This window comes from Pseudorasbora parva, chromosome 1 (genome assembly GCF_024679245.1).
Source record: "Pseudorasbora parva isolate DD20220531a chromosome 1, ASM2467924v1, whole genome shotgun sequence".
NCBI classification, from domain to species: domain Eukaryota; kingdom Metazoa; phylum Chordata; class Actinopteri; order Cypriniformes; family Gobionidae; genus Pseudorasbora; species Pseudorasbora parva.
Genome location: NC_090172.1, coordinates 38,358,586 through 38,374,662, shown reverse-complemented (window position 1 = coordinate 38,374,662; position 16,077 = coordinate 38,358,586). Strand labels below are relative to the sequence as shown.

The window sequence follows — 16,077 nt, the reverse complement described above, 5'->3', positions numbered from 1 at the left end:
TCACAGTCAGGATGAGGCCTAGAACACTATGATTCTATTCTTTTTTTGCTATTCTGTTGTATATATATATATATATATATATATATATATATATATATATATATATATATATATATATATATATATATATATGGTCCTTGGCAGGTATATAATCTCATCAACCTTTTCCTGGACTGTTTCCACCTGATCTCAATTCGAGCAGAGTCTGTAGCCATTTTCAAAAAAACATCTTAAGACACAGCAGCACCTGACCAATAAAGACTAGTACTTAACTATCCAAATCAATTTACTGTTTGTTTATAAAAAATTTAAATAAAAAAAGTGTATCTGTACTGTGTAATGCGCTCAATTAACTGAGACTTGCAACAGTACCAGCAGGCTGTTGCCCTTGTTTGTTTAGTTGCTTCTATTGCTCTCCTCATTTGTAAGTCACGTTGGATAAAAGTGTCTTCTAAATGATTAAATGTAAAAATGTGTGTGTGTATATATATATATATGCTTGCATGTGCGTGTGTGTGTGTGTTGCATGTACATTGATGTGTTTGGTCTGGCTCATTAAAGTCATAGTGTGTGTGACGGATGGTTTGGTGGGTGACCTCTCTTAAGAGCGGTCAGCAGCTCAGACCAGTCTATGACCTTCGGACACTCCTTCACATTAATCACCACCTGCTGTGAGGGCTTTTAGCCGCAGTGCTGAAAACTACTGTCCATCTCCTCTTTTCTCTGCAGACCATCCATCCTTCTCTTTCATTTTTTCACTGGGCCGGTATCAGCCCATCAGTGTGCTCTCATCAGCACTGGTTTTATCTGGGAGCGCTGCTGAATATTGAAATGTGATCCTTCACTGATAAAGGGCCTCTGTCTAACTCTCCATTCTCTCCCACTCACCTCTATCTGATAGAGTCAGCACACCGCAGTATTACTCCATTGTCTCACTCTCAGGGTGCTGATAGCACAGGTACCCCGGTGGAGGACTGTGGGTGTGTGTTTGTGTGCTCTGAGATACTCAGGGTAGGTGGAAGGCTAACAATGATGCTGACTATGATGATGATGATGATGATGATACTAATGAAGATGATGTGTGTGTCTTGGGAAAAAGGGGGTGTATGGCAGATAGAGAACCGATAAGAAATGCTTGCATTTGCAGTGGACAGGCTGTCTGTCCTCGCTTGTTGTGTTTGTGAATGCACACCTATAATGCAAGGTGAAAGATGAATGTCCATCATGCGCTGAGTCCAGATCAACCAGAGTTTCTTTCTTTCTTTCTTTCTTTCTTTCTTTCTTTCTTTCTTTCTTTCTTTCTTTCTTTCTTTCTTTCTTTCTTTCTTTCTTTCTTTCTTTCTTTCTTTCTTTCTTTCTTTCTTTCTTTCTTTCTTTCTTTCTTTCTTTCTTTCTTTCTTTCTTTCTTTCTTTCTTTCTTTCTTTTTTTCTTTCTTACCACCCCTATCAGGGAATGCTCCTTTCCGAGGAAGAAAATAGGCCAGTGCTAATTAAAGTGTGTACCTGAACAGCAGAAGCACTTCAAAGGATGCGCACTAATGCATAACATACTCATAATTACACACTCCACGCCACCCCTACCACCTCAGGTATCACCCACACAGGGGTTCAGGCTTCACTACTCATCCTGTTGCTTTTATTTTGTGTGTTTAAGACATGTAGACATGGACTAGGTGCTTGTGAAAGGTGTATATTGTCAGTAGCGTTGGCCTCTTTCGGGTAGGCTTACTTCAGAGCTCCATCATGCTTATCTTATCAGCCAGGTAATTAACCAAGATCTAGCAAACAATCAAGAATGAGTTAGACAGCAATAAAGAGTCGTCAAAAAAACCCTCTTAAGCTACTTTGAGATGTATGTTAGGTCTGTAATTTTTTTCTATCATTTTTACCATGACCTCTCGAACGAATAACAGCCAATATTTGTTTTTGTTTTGCTGAGAAAACTCCCTAAATGAAGATCATTCAGATATATTACATTATTGTTGTGGCAGATAACAATGGAAGATTTCCCGCTAACTATGGCTATGATAGTTGGATTACATATCATTTACATACAGGTCAAGAGCATGTTCAAGAAGAGAAAAAAAGAAAAAAGAAAATCCATCAAATTGACAGACAATGTAATATGCACACATTGTTTTTTTATTTAAAATGTTTCACTAGCCTGGATGCCAGCCGAACTCAGCCTCGCCCACAACATTTGAGCTCGGGCAGTTTGGTCTGGACTCGAGGAGTAATTATCCCCGAACAGAAACTGTTCTGACCAATGAAATCATCAGGGCGGGCTTTTTTACATCAAAACCCGCCAACTACTAGCCCAGAACAAGCCCAATAGGTTCTCCGGAGAAAAAAGATAAGGCGTTTGAGGGTTAAAATGTGTGTTATGTTGGCAAGGTTGCTGCTAAAATTCGCATTCCTGGGTCTATATATCACATAATAGTCGCTTCTATCCGCGGACATGGAAAACAATCCGCGGAAAAAAACGCAGACTTGGCAACACAGTACAGTTGAGTTCTGTTGACATTTGACAACTAGCGTAATGCGTTGCTTTGTTGTTCTGATTGGTTGTAGGTCTATCCAATTGATGTCTTTCCTGGTTCGGTTGAGACACGCCCCATAATCACAGCCCAATGGAACAGTTTCAGACTCATATTCTGACTAGAATTGATTATGACCACAATGTTTCAGATTTTCTATTTGAACATATTTGAAAATGTAATGTATTTAGTGCTTTCAAAATGATCTCTTTAAAGCATGCAATTACTTATTTCAGTTTATTGTACTTAACGCTGCATCTGTTTTTCTATTATCCTTTGGCTAGCGTTGCATTATAAAACCACACTCTTAGTCATGGAAATGCTTTTAACACATTTAAAGGTACAATATGTAAGTTTTCACCGCCAGAGATCACATTTTCAAAACAACAACAATGGCAAAGCTTGTTGATGTTATGAAGGAGAGTGGAATGATGGGAGATGTTGTTTTCACCATTTAGAGATTTATGGAATCCGCAGATTATGTTCACTGATGGGGTAATGAATTAGTTTTTGTATTACCTGTATGTTTAATGACACTATTTTATGTCATCATAATGAATTAATTGCAAGGAATGTGAAATGTAATGCTATATTGGCCTATTACTGATATGTGACTATTTCTCAAATGATTTGTTGGGTTAATGCTGCACAGTTTTACATGTTTAAAATAACTGTACTAACAGTAAAATTGAACGAACCCACAGTATTTGCATTGCAATGTGTAAATATTTTTGTGCATTAAGTTTGTCGTGTAGCTCTCTCCATCTCAAAAACGCCACGCCGATATTGATTCTTGTTTTATTTCTCTGTGTAACAAGTTTAAGAGATCAGGGAAGAAGGAGGCGGGATCTGGTGAACCTTTCAAACACTTTAATAATAAAATAAACAAACCGAAAGTAAAAGTGACAGCCAGTCACGAAAGATTGATGCACATGCATAACATTTTTAATGTTATGGCCATTTTACTTGTACAGAACATTTTTATTATAACTCTGAATTCATTAACTCTTTCCCCACCAAACACAGACATTTCCGTCATTTGTGAGACAGCGCTTCCAGGCCAATAACGGAATTTTCCGGGATTGCGTGTTTTCGCTGTCAGACACTAGGGGGCGCTATCGCGCATCTTCTGAATGAGAGTACTGAATCTCCTGATCAAAACACACGCGAGTAAGACGCAGTGAACCGAACGATCGCATGTAATCATATGCATATGAAAAATAACCTGATCATCATCAATAAACAGCATATGAATCAAAACCTAATGTTACTGAATGAAATGTGGACCCAGGATGAGCGACATGACTGTGCAAGCATTAGGAGTGTTGATGGACTCGATCTCCCCCATCTGCGTTTGATTGTCGCTCTGAATCTGATCTGGAAACAGTCTTTCACAAAAATGTGATTTTCTCAGCTTTTTGTTCAAAATGTAGCTTTTTTTAATGAAACCTACCCATATTCAAGTGTTGATAAAAAAGGAATGCATGAAGCTAGAATAAAACTGTTCTTTTTATTATTATTATTTTTATTTTATTTTTTTAAAAGAAGAGGGTCAGCTTTTTATTTTGAACAAAATATTCTATGGGCTATTAAATTTTTGTGAAAATTGTCAAAAACCCTGGCGGTGGTTGGCATCTTTTTTTTTAAACGCTGAAGGGGAAAGAGTTAATCTGAAAGAAGAATGTCATATACACCTAGGATGACTTGAGGGTAAAGTAATTTTCATTTTTTGGGTAAAGTAATGTTCACCTTTAAGTAACGTCTTACATAAACTTAAAGAGTTGTGAGATCTTAAAAGTGACAGTAGCCTAATAAACAAGTTACTGTGATATGTCATTTTAATCGAAGAACAAAGGTAAGAGAGAAAACTGTAGCTTTAATAAGGATTCATCTATATTAATTTATAATTTATGCAGTTAAGAAAGGTGTTTATTATACTGTACTACATTTCTGTATATGTCTAGCAGGTAGGAAGACCACAGGTAAATATGATATTTATTGCGTAGATTGTTTTAAGTACACCTAAATTAAAAATTAGTTATTTTTTTAAAGAGTTAATGAGTGTTGGAATTGATAGCTTCCAATTATACTGTAATGTTAATCCGTAGCAGTATTATTATCAGTGATCCTGGCATTCATTCATAATAAAATGCCATTACAACAAATATTTAAATACTGTCTTGTACTTACATTAATTTGGCGAGAAATTGAAATTATTACAATATAAAACTATTAAAAACTCCAATGTTTTTAATCGTGATTAATTACAGATTTTTTTTTAGATTATTAAGTTAATCGACTGACATCCCCAAATGTATTTAGTGGCAAAGCTGAATCACTTTAATGTGTTCTTGCTGAAAAAAAATTAAAAAAGAAAAGAAAAAAGAAAATCTTACTGACACCAAACATTTGATCGGTAGTTTATGTGCTTCAGTTAATTTTGTAGCTGGACCCAGTGACAGCTGAGTACAAGGAGGAATGTTTAATGGTCCCAACCATAAAGCTAATTTTCTGTTTTTAATACTTTTTCATATAATGTGTTTTTTTGTTGTTTTGGCTATGCATTTCAAATGGTCTTTTTTCATGAACTCATTTGTTGCAGTTACAGTGAGCAGCACAGCAAAGCCGCCATTAATAATACGTGTCAGGGAGCAGATGCGTGTTCTCATTCTAATCATCCAATCAGTGCTGTTGTCCATAAATAATTGGAGTGATTTTGCAGCCTGTATACTATGTAAATTACAGCTTATTAAATACATACACAGGCACACACACATACTTGTAATGCCATACAGTGCAACAACGAAAACAAGCTTTTTTTTGAGAGACAGATATACTTCCAACAGTCCACGCTTTTAGTTTGAAGCGCTCACACGTGTGTGTGTGTGTGTGTGTGTGTGTGTGTGTGTGTGTGTGTGTGTGTGTGTGTGTGTGTGTGTGTGTGTGTGTGTGTGTGTTTGCAAGCATATCATTGGGCATGTTTTGATCTTTGTTCTTGTGCCATAGTCATTGAGAAACTCCAGGAAGAGAAAACCCTCGTTAGTGGCTCAGGCCTGTGATTGGCAGCTGCTCTCCTCACGGCAGCATGAGTCTTTCACACCTCCTCTCTCTCCATATGCTCCTGTGTGGTCAGACGGAGAGAAAGCGCATGTGATGTGGTGCTTCAGCTCCGGCCTCAAATCTCTATTTAATCTTCTGGACTCGAGTTACCCCACACTTAATAAACACAGATTAGTGCTATTCTTCAAAGCGTGTGGCAAGTATCTCACTCGCAGCGTCTCGCCAGGGCCCTGCCCAACGATGGCACCGGCTGGCATGATAATCGGCCTGATTGGCATACCGTCCAGATACATTCACACACACACACACAGACAGACACAAACACTCACTGATTCATATATGTACTGTACCTACATGTACAGTGCTTCTATACATGCGTCTTCACACAAAGACTGGCAATGCCTGGCGCGCTAAATGGCTTGAGTAGTGTGTCATCTGCTCAGACTCTTCTGTCTGGCCCATGGATCTATTTGGCTGGGTGGACCATGTTTTGGACATCCTCCTTCCCCCTTGTGCCAAGAGCAATGTTTCAGGAGCATTCAGAAAAACAAGGGACCTCCTTATTAACCTTTAGCTTTGAAGTGTGCATACTTACAGCGGGTATTTTTAATGTTCTGTTATACGATAGAGCTGGATCAGCGAGAGAAATAAAATAAGAGATTAAGAGGGACATAACTCGGCGTATAAAGCATAACGGAGATGCAGATCTGGAGTCAGCGCGTTGGGTGAAATTAGTTCTCTGCTGGCGTCACAATGGGCCAGGGCTGTAATATTGAAAGGTTACTTGGGTTACGCAGGCTCGCCTGTCTGTCACCTCTCTGCCTTCAGGGGGAACTAATCACTTCACCCCATAATTACAGCCACAATAGAGCCGGTAAAAGAAACCTGCTGCCTTTCAGCTGAAGACAGGGGCTTTTTTTAATTAGGCCCATCCGTCTTAACCTTGTCTTCCAGAGGTGAGCGGGAGGTAGCCGGTTTGAGCTATGAAAACACAGCACTGTACTAGCCCAAACACGCACACACACACATACACACACACACTGTATTGTGTGTGTAAGTATTGCATCGCATTGCAGACGCTAGCCGTTGGAGTGGCATTGTCTCTGTCTCTGGCTCCAAAGGGGATTTGTGCATTGAATGGTGTTTTTCTTTTTTCTCTCTGTTAGACAATACTCAAAATTCACAATGGGAACCCAACACTACACGCCAGAGCATTGCATGCCAAACGTGTGATGGCCGACTATAAAAAATTAAGTGAAACTTCAGATGACTTAACAGCTGCTGGTGTGACGTAGAGCCTGCAGGTTTGAATAGAGAACCGCTTGTAGTGTGTGAAAACGAGGTTTTTATTAGGCTTTTCTCGGAGCGGAATCAGGGATTATATGATCAGAATAACTGTCTTGAGTTTGAACTTCATTTAGAATGTGTGGACTGTTTGCAGAAGTGTCCATTGAGGCGAGCCGATATTAAATGCAACTTTCAATACAAAAAAGAAAACAAAAAACAATCAATATATTTGATAATTAAGTTCTAGGTGAAAAAATTCAGACCGAGATTCTGTCATTCTTATTCTGTCATACATCACATTTGTATGAATTTTTTCCACATGGAACCCAAAAAGATTTGTGATCTTTGGATGTCAAGTTCAGTTGAAATTTGTATTTGTTTATTTATTTATTATAAAGTCATGCTAGGTCCAGATTTTATGGAAGCTTGTTTCCACTTCAGAGAGAAAAAAAAGAAAAGAAAAGGTAATTATGACTTTAATGATTTTAAGTGACTTCATATATCCTAATTGTGACTTTATATATTGCTCTTGAGACTGTTTCTTGTAATTGCAAATTCATATATTGAAATTGTGACTTTATCTTGCAATTCCGACTTTATATCTCACAATGTGCCTTTATATTTTGCAATTGCAATATTGTTTTTCATGAAAGCATCTTTATACCATGATTGCAACATCATAGTAATTGTGACATTACACTCTAAAGAAAATAAAATAAAATTCAGCTACAATTGAAAATGTTCTAGTGACTGATCACATCTAAATTTTACAGTTGGCCAAATTGAATTTCTGTGAATTGATGCAATTTTATTAACAAAAATTCAATTTGGCCAACTAATGTTTTTTTTTATTTTTTTTTTTTTTTTTTTTTTTTTATTACAGTGTATATAACAATGTCTTGCAGTGGAGTAAAGAGGCCTCTATATACACTATAAAAATATTTAGAAAAAAAGTTACCTGGTTGCCTTAAAATTTTGAGTTCCCTTTCAGTCGGTCACGTTCGACGTACGTCAGAACTGAACCGACGAATGGGATCTTACTTTAGAGACCAATCCTACTTCGAGCATCTAACAACGAGCCAATGAAATTTGGCATGCGATCACGCATTCCACGCTCCGCCCCGCAGCGCGGGTATAAATAGGAAGTGGAATGGTAGATCAGCGCTTTCTACTTCGGAGCCGAACAGTCTTCATTGCTGTTTTCTACGAAGAGCTTTCTGACTACGAGTCGTGAATATTCCTGTGAAAGAGTTTGCCAGTGCGGGTGATACGGCGCGTCAGCGAGAGACCGTCCACTTCAGTGATAGAGTGTACAAAGAGCTTTGGTTCGCTGAGCGTTTCCTTACACACACACATTACAGTTGGTTCGCTGGGCGCTCACACATACATATCACTGAGAGCTCACGCAGGCTTGCACTATCGAACTGCGTGGAGCCGCGGTCATCTCCCTGAGTGCTTCAGCACTAAAAGAGCAAAACTTCCATTCACAAAAGAGCAACACAGTTTGACCCTGCGTCTTTTTCAAGATGTCATTCAAGCCGTGTGTTTCTGGGTGCGGTCGATTTCTGTCCCCGCTTGACGGACACGTTCGTTGTCTCTCGTGTCTGGGCGCACAGCACGCTGAGGCTGCGTTCGTGGATGAGAGATGTTCCCATTGCGGGAATATGTCCATTGCAGTGTTGCGGTCCCGTCTCCAGTACCTCAGAAGAGGTGGAACACCATCGTCCATCCCCCGATCTAGTGGTCCTCCAGCTGCAAAGCAGAGGGCTACTACTTTGGCTGATGACCTTGGTGGGGACCTGAGGGTGTCGGTCAGGGTAAACCCGACGGGTCTCACGGCTCCTCGGGCCCCTCCCCCCTCCACTGTACCGGTGGAGCTTCCGGAAGGGCGCGCTGACCTCCCACGTGGAGCGCCAGTCGTCTCTTTTGGGGCTCCGGCGGAGGACCAGATGTCGGTTGCTGCATCGGGGGATGAGCTAATGGGTTCCGAGGATGAAGACTCGGCTGCGTTGCCCCCTTCGGGTGTGACAGCGTTGCCCGAGTCTGACCCGGAACTTACGGCTATGCTTGCCCGGGCCGCCGCAGGTGTCGGGCTTGAGTGGAACCCTCCACCACGTCCCGAACCTTCGCGGCTGGATGATTGGTTTCTCGGGACGGGTCGCGCTGGTTCTCAGCGTCCCGCCCCGGTGCCTTTCTTCCCGGAAGTGCATCAGGAGCTCACGAAGTCCTGGGTAGCGCCGTACAGCGTACGCCAGCGATCGACTGACTCCTCCATCCTCACCACTCTCGATGGTGGTGCAGCTAAGGGCTACGAGGGGATCCCTCCAGTCGAGCGGTCGGTTGCGATGCACCTGTGTCCTAAGACCGCTGCGGACTGGAGGCACGCCCCGCGTCTCCCCTCCCGGGCGTGTAAGTTCTCGTCCGGCTTGACGGGCAAGGCTTACGCAGCCTGCGGAGAAGCTGCATCAGCTTTGCATGCCATGGCGCTCCTGCAGGTCCACCAGGCCAAAGCGCTCATGGAACTGCACGAGGGTGGTTCCGACCAGGCAGTTATGCAGGAACTGCGAGCCGCGACGGACCTCGCCCTCCGGGCGACGAAAGTCACGGCCCGCTCCCTGGGTCGGGCGATGTCCACCTTGGTGGTCCAGGAACGCCACCTGTGGCTGAACCTGACAGACATGCGGGATTCGGACAAGGTTCGGTTTCTAAACGCCCCTGTCTGTCAGGCCGGCCTCTTCGGCGACGCCATCGAGGACTTTGCCCAGCAGTTCTCGGTGGCCAAGAAGCAGACGGAGGCCATCAAAAACATCCTGCCCCGGCGGCCCGCTGCTGCCTCCACCCAGCCGCCCGGGGCAGCCCCCCAGTCTGCTCGTCGCCGAGGGCGTCCTCCAGCGTCCGCCTCCGCCCCTGCCAAGCCCAAGCAGCAGCCTCCACCCGCGAAGCAGGGCGCCGGACGCAAGGGGGCCGCCCAACCCGTCCAAGGGCCCGCCAAACCTACCGGCAAGCGTAAGGGGAAGCGGCCCTGAGACGGGCAGCCCAGGGAGAAGAGGAGCTGCTCTGAGGGAGATGATGTCCGCATCCCTCCCACCCCCCCGGAGGAGGACCGGGGGGGCAACACTGGTCACAACATCTCTGCCGCTGGCTCTCCGGAGTCCAGCGGTACCCACATTTTCACCAAAAGAGCAATTTCCTCTCTCTCTGGGCCCCAAGAGGGTCAGGTTGGCAGTGTGCGACGCCCACGGGCCTTGTCACTCCTTTCCTACCCTCCCGTCGCCAGGGGGCAGCTGTGTGGGCCTCGAGGACGCCCCCGGGCCTTCTCACCCACACACTGCCTCTCTTGTGAGCACTCAGTCAACACTCCGGGCCGCCCACGGGCCTTCCGGGTCGGGGCTGAGTGCTTCACTTCCCTGCCTCCGGGCAGTGGACAGCAGAGTGGGCTCCGAGGACGCCCCCGGGCCTTCTCACCCACTCTCTGTCCAAACCAGGAGTGCTCAGGCAACACTACGGGCCGCCTCCGGGCCTCCCGAGTCGGGCCAGAGTACTCCGCTTCGCTGCCCCACCCCGGGCACGTCTGTGGTGCCGTTGGTCCCGCTTGTACGGTCTCTGGGGGCCTGGCTAGGTCTCCCCAGGCCGTCTCGCTGGCTCATCCGTACCATCAGACTCGGCTACGCGATTCAGTTCGCACGCCGGCCACCCAAGTACAAGGGCATCCTCTTCACCTCCGTGCGAAGCAGCGATGCTCAAGTCTTGCGGTCAGAGATCGAGGTCCTACTGGCGAAGGACGCGATCGAGCCGGTTCCTCCAGCCGATATGAAGACGGGGTTTTACAGCCCCTACTTCATTGTGCCCAAGAAAGGGGGTGGGTTACGGCCAATCCTGGACCTGCGAGTTCTGAATCGGGCCCTGCACAAGCTCCCGTTCAGGATGTTGACGCAGAAACGCATTTTCCAATGCATCCGTCCCCAGGATTGGTTTGCAGCGATCGACCTGAAGGACGCGTACTTCCATGTGTCTATTCTCCCTCGACACAGACCGTTCCTACGCTTTGCGTTCGAGGGGAAAGCATATCAGTACAAGGTCCTGCCCTTCGGGCTGTCCCTGTCGCCCCGCGTCTTTACGAAGGTCGCGGAGGCAGCCATTGTTCCACTCAGAGAACGCGGCGTTCGGATTCTCAACTACCTCGACGATTGGCTGATCCTAGCCCAGTCGAAGGACCAGTTGTGCGAACACAGGGACCTGGTGCTCAGTCACCTCAGCCAGTTGGGCCTTCGGGTCAACCGAGAGAAGAGCAAACTCTGTCCCACACAGAGGATCTCTTATCTCGGTATGGAGCTGGACTCGGTCAACCGGACGGCGCGCCTCACCGAGGAGCGAGTCCAGTCGGTGTTGAACTGCTTGAATATGTTCAAGAGCAGGACAGCGGTCCCACTGAAATTCTTTCAGAGGCTCCTGGGGCATATGGCATCTGCAGCCGCGGTCACGCCGCTCGGATTGCTTCATATGAGACCGCTTCAACGCTGGCTCAATGGCCGAGTCCCGAGGTGGGCGTGGCAGAGCGGTCAGTACCGGGTCCCAGTGACTCCTTACTGCCGCCAAACCTTCAGCCCGTGGTCCAGCACTTCGTTTCTCCGGGCCGGGGTGCCCCTAGAACAAGTGTCCAGGCATGCTGTGCTATTCACGGATGCCTCCACCACGGGCTGGGGGGCCACGTACAACGGGCATGCAGTTGCTGGTCTGTGGACGGGGCCGCAATTGCATTGGCATATCAATTGCCTCGAGTTACTGGCAGTACATCTGGCACTCCGCCGCCTCAAGGGGCCGCTGCGTGGCAAGCATGTACTGGTCCGTACGGACAGCACCACGGCCGTTGCGTACATCAACCGTCAGGGTGGTCTACGCTCCCGTCGTCTGCTCCAACTCGCCCGCCACCTCCTCCTGTGGAGTCAGAAGCAGCTGAGGTCGCTTCGGGCCATTCATGTCCCTGGTGTGCTGAACCAGACAGCCGACGAGCTCTCTCGTCAGCCGACACCTCCGGGAGAGTGGCGACTCCACCCCCAGGCGGTCCAGCTGATATGGGACCAGTTCGGAGCCGCGCAGGTCGACCTGTTTGCCTCTCCGGACTCGACCCATTGCCAGTGGTACTATTCCCTGACCGGGGGTACCCTCGGCACAGATGCACTGGCGCACAGCTGGCCCCGGGACCTACGCAAGTATGCGTTCCCCCCAGTGAGCCTTCTTGCACAGACTCTGTGCAAGGTCAGGGAGGACGAGGAGCAGGTCTTGTTAGTTGCGCCGTATTGGCCCAACCGGACCTGGTTCCCAGAACTCACACTCCTCGCGACAGCCCCTCCTTGGCCGATTCCCCTGAGGAAGGACCTTCTTTCTCAGGGACGGGGCACGCTATGGCACCCGCGTCCAGACCTCTGGAATCTTCATGTCTGGTCCCTGGACGGGACGCGGAGGTTCTAGATGGACTACCACAAGCTGTCGTAGATACCATCGCTTCAGCTAGAGCCCCCTCTACGAGGCGCCTCTATGCTCTGAAGTGGAACCTGTTCGTTGAGTGGTGCGCTTCCCGCCGGGAAGACCCCCGAAGGTGTTCGATCAGTGTCGTGCTTTCCTTCCTGCAAGATGGGTTGGAGAGAAGGCTGTCTCCCTCCACCCTCAAGGTATATGCTGCAGCAATAGCAGCGTACCATGATGTAGTAGAAGGTAAGTCCGTGGGGAAGCACGACCTAATCGTCAGGTTCCTCAGAGGTGCGAGGAGACTAAATCCTCCTCGTCCATCCTCGATACCCTCTTGGGACTTAGCTCTAGTGCTCCGAGCACTTCAGAGCCCTCCCTTCGAGCCCTTGGCGTCTTGTGAGTTGAAAATCTTGTCAATGAAGACAGTGCTCCTGACGGCATTGGCCTCGATCAAGAGGGTAGGGGACCTGCATGCACTTTCGGTCAACGAATCGTGCCTAGAGTTCGGGCCAGGTAACTCTCACGTCGTCCTGAGACCCCGGCCCGGATATGTGCCCAAGGTTCCTACCACTCCCTTCCGGGATCAGGTGGTGAACCTGCAAGCGTTGCCTTCGGAGGAGGCAGACCCAGCCCTGGCTTTGCTGTGTCCGGTCCGCGCTCTTCGCGCTTACGTTGACCGGACCCAAAGCCTTCGGACCTCAGAGCAACTCTTCGTCTGTTACGGAGGCCAGCAGAAGGGAAAGGCTGTCTCCAAGCAGAGGTTAGCCCACTGGATAGTGGATGCTATAGTCTTGGCCTACCAGTCCCAAGACGTGCCTTGCCCGTTCGGTGTAAGAGCTCACTCCACCCGGAGTGTTGCTTCTTCCTGGGCGCTGGCGCAAGGCGCCTCGCTGACAGACATATGTAGAGCTGCGGGCTGGGCGACACCTAACACGTTTGCTAGATTCTATAGCTTACGTGTAGAGCCGGTATCTTCCCGCATCCTCGCCCCCAGTGGCCAGGAGCGCTAAGTGCCCGTTCTAAGTGTCGGCTTGCGAAACGCCACTCCCGCCCTCTGGGCCGGATACGTGCGTCTATTGTCTCCAGTTGTGTTCCCCGGGAAACCGGCTAACCCTGTCGAGCTCCTCCGTCACCCCTCCGGTGCCAGACGTTGCGGACCGTCTGACGCCAGGCCTGCACCCGTATGCTTGTGAAACGTGGCTGTAGGCTGGGTTCCATATGTAGCGGTTCCCTCACGGCAACCCCATATGTGTATTCTTCCACGGTATCAGCTACCCTTCGGGCTAGCCCCGTGTCTTTCCCTCGACAGAGCCCGCTCTGTCGTCTCTGGGCGTGTTCTTTCCCCCCTTCAGTCAGGCTGGAACCACCCCAGAGACTGCCATATGTTGCACTACCCTGCCAGGTTAGTCCTTATGTGTATTCTGCCACCTCTCCTTCCCTGAAGGACGTGGCCCCGCAGCGTACCCTCTCTCTCAAGCACGAGGTAGGCACGCTTTCCCAGCGTTATCCAATAGTCATTCTGAGTGGGTCTTGCAGAAACAGCAGTGACTGTACTCCCTGCTTGGAGCCCTGACTTCCGTACCATACTAGACGGTGCAGTGCGCTCAAGCAGGACGCTGGAAGGGCCAGCATCCTGGCGTTTTCCATAGGGATCCCATTCGTCGGTTCAGTTCTGACGTACGTCGAACGTGACCGACTGAAAGGGAACGTCTCGGTTACGTATGTAACCCTCGTTCCCTGAAGGAGGGAACGGAGACGTACGTCCCGTCGCCAGATGCTGTGCTTCCGCTGGGAGTCCGGTCACCTTTCGGCTCCTCAGTAGGAAAAGCGCTGATCTACCATTCCACTTCCTATTTATACCCGCGCTGCGGGGCGGAGCGTGGAATGCGTGATCGCATGCCAAATTTCATTGGCTCGTTGTTAGATGCTCGAAGTAGGATTGGTCTCTAAAGTAAGATCCCATTCGTCGGTTCAGTTCTGACGTACGTCTCCGTTCCCTCCTTCAGGGAACGAGGGTTACATACGTAACCGAGACGTTATTTGAAATTAAAATTTTGAGTTAATACAATGAAAATTTTTTTTGCGATTCGACAACCTTTATTAAAATATTATTAAAAGATTTGTAAGCATGTTTGGGTGTTCATATTGTGTGTTTTATTTCTGATGACGCAGTGAAACGTCAAATAGTGCTATTTTCATGATTTATCAAATTTTTTTATGTGATTCAGATACAATAATATTTTAAGTTTCTATTTATTAAACAAATTTCCTTCATTTTATCAACTCAAATTTTTAATTTCAATAAACTCAACATTTTAAGACAACCAGTTTACTTAATTTTTTAAGTTAACCCAACAAAAACCAACACATTTTTTTTACAGTGTAGGATCTGAACCCAAGTCGCCTTGAATGTTACAATGAATGAATACTGTACCACAAGGCTAAGACAAACTTTTTTTTGTATCTATGTCTTATCTCAATAATGAAAAAAGGTGAGCCAGAAAAATGGTGCATGACAGTATGTGTAAACGTGTGTCTGCATGCATGTGTGTAAAGCAGAGAAAAGACACAGCAGAGAGTCACTGAAAACCCTTGAACGTCTGAACTCTCTCAGCCTGTGTGAATAAGGAATGTCTTTCCTATGAACATTTCCAGGTGAGACGTGGAACCCCATGATCAAAAGTGTTGTTTGTTTTCACACCGCCAACCTAAGAAGGAGTCTGGGGGCACAGCAGCCCTCATCCCTGTAGAGCGCACACACAGGGCCAAAGCCCTCTTACTTATTATATCTCCAGAGAGAGTGGATGTGTGCAGGTGTGTGTGTGTGTGTCTGTTCATACGTTCAGGTGTATAACTGTGGCTGCCGGCTGCTTCTGACAGTGATGTGTCTTGTCACCTTTGCTGAAGACGGATGCTGGTATGAAAGAGTGGGGAGATGGGACATGGGCTGAGATCCTGGCAAAGACATCCTACACTCCTCCTTTTCTCCTACAGCGTTCTCTCTTTTACCTCTGCCTTCTCTGGCTCTTCCTCTTTCTCTCTGACCCAGGGTACATAGCGTGCTCTTTTATCTTCTGTAGTGTGGCACGCTCGTATATTATTCATAGACAGTGGAGCACGAGGAGGCGTCAAGTGGCAGGAGTAACAAGGCGCTGAACTGAGGAAGGAAGGTGACGACTCGGAAAGACAGACACACACACACACGCACACTCACACGCACACCTATCTATATGTGCCACGTCTGTTTCTGTACCTTTACATTAGATACTCTCTTACTCTTGCTCACGCTTTCCCTGCTTAGCCGTGTTTGCCATCCTTGGTGGATTGAGCTCCTTGGGAATACACCTCAAAGGGGTATGTTTCTAGGATGATGTGTTCTGTTTATGTCTGCAGCTGACTAGGAAGATGCTTCACAATGCTTTTAGTTTGTATAGGCACAACAGGGTTTGTTTCCCTGGCAGCTGAGTTGGCTGAAGGAATCACACCATCTTTCGAGAAGATACAGGAGAGCGATGGATCCAGGAGTTGTTGTTTTCAGAAAAAGAAAGAATTTAGTGTACAGGTGAAGAAGGGATTCCCTCCATGAAGCCGAAAACACTATTTCACCTGCTCTGCGTTACAAAAAACACCTTTTGTAATGAAAAGAGAGAGGTGTATCTGGTAATATTTTAGCAATGAAATGCGTAAAAACGGAACCCTTTTTTTTTTCTCGAGCGAGATTTTTTTT

At 46.9% G+C, this 16,077-nt stretch overlaps 1 pseudogene; it reads right to left on the bottom strand.

Annotated features, from left to right (window-relative positions):
* The window catches only part of LOC137045333 (octapeptide-repeat protein T2-like), a 46,674-nt pseudogene extending 36,711 nt beyond the window's left edge, over positions 1-9,963 (bottom strand).
* Between the last annotated feature and the right edge of the window lie 6,114 nt (positions 9,964-16,077).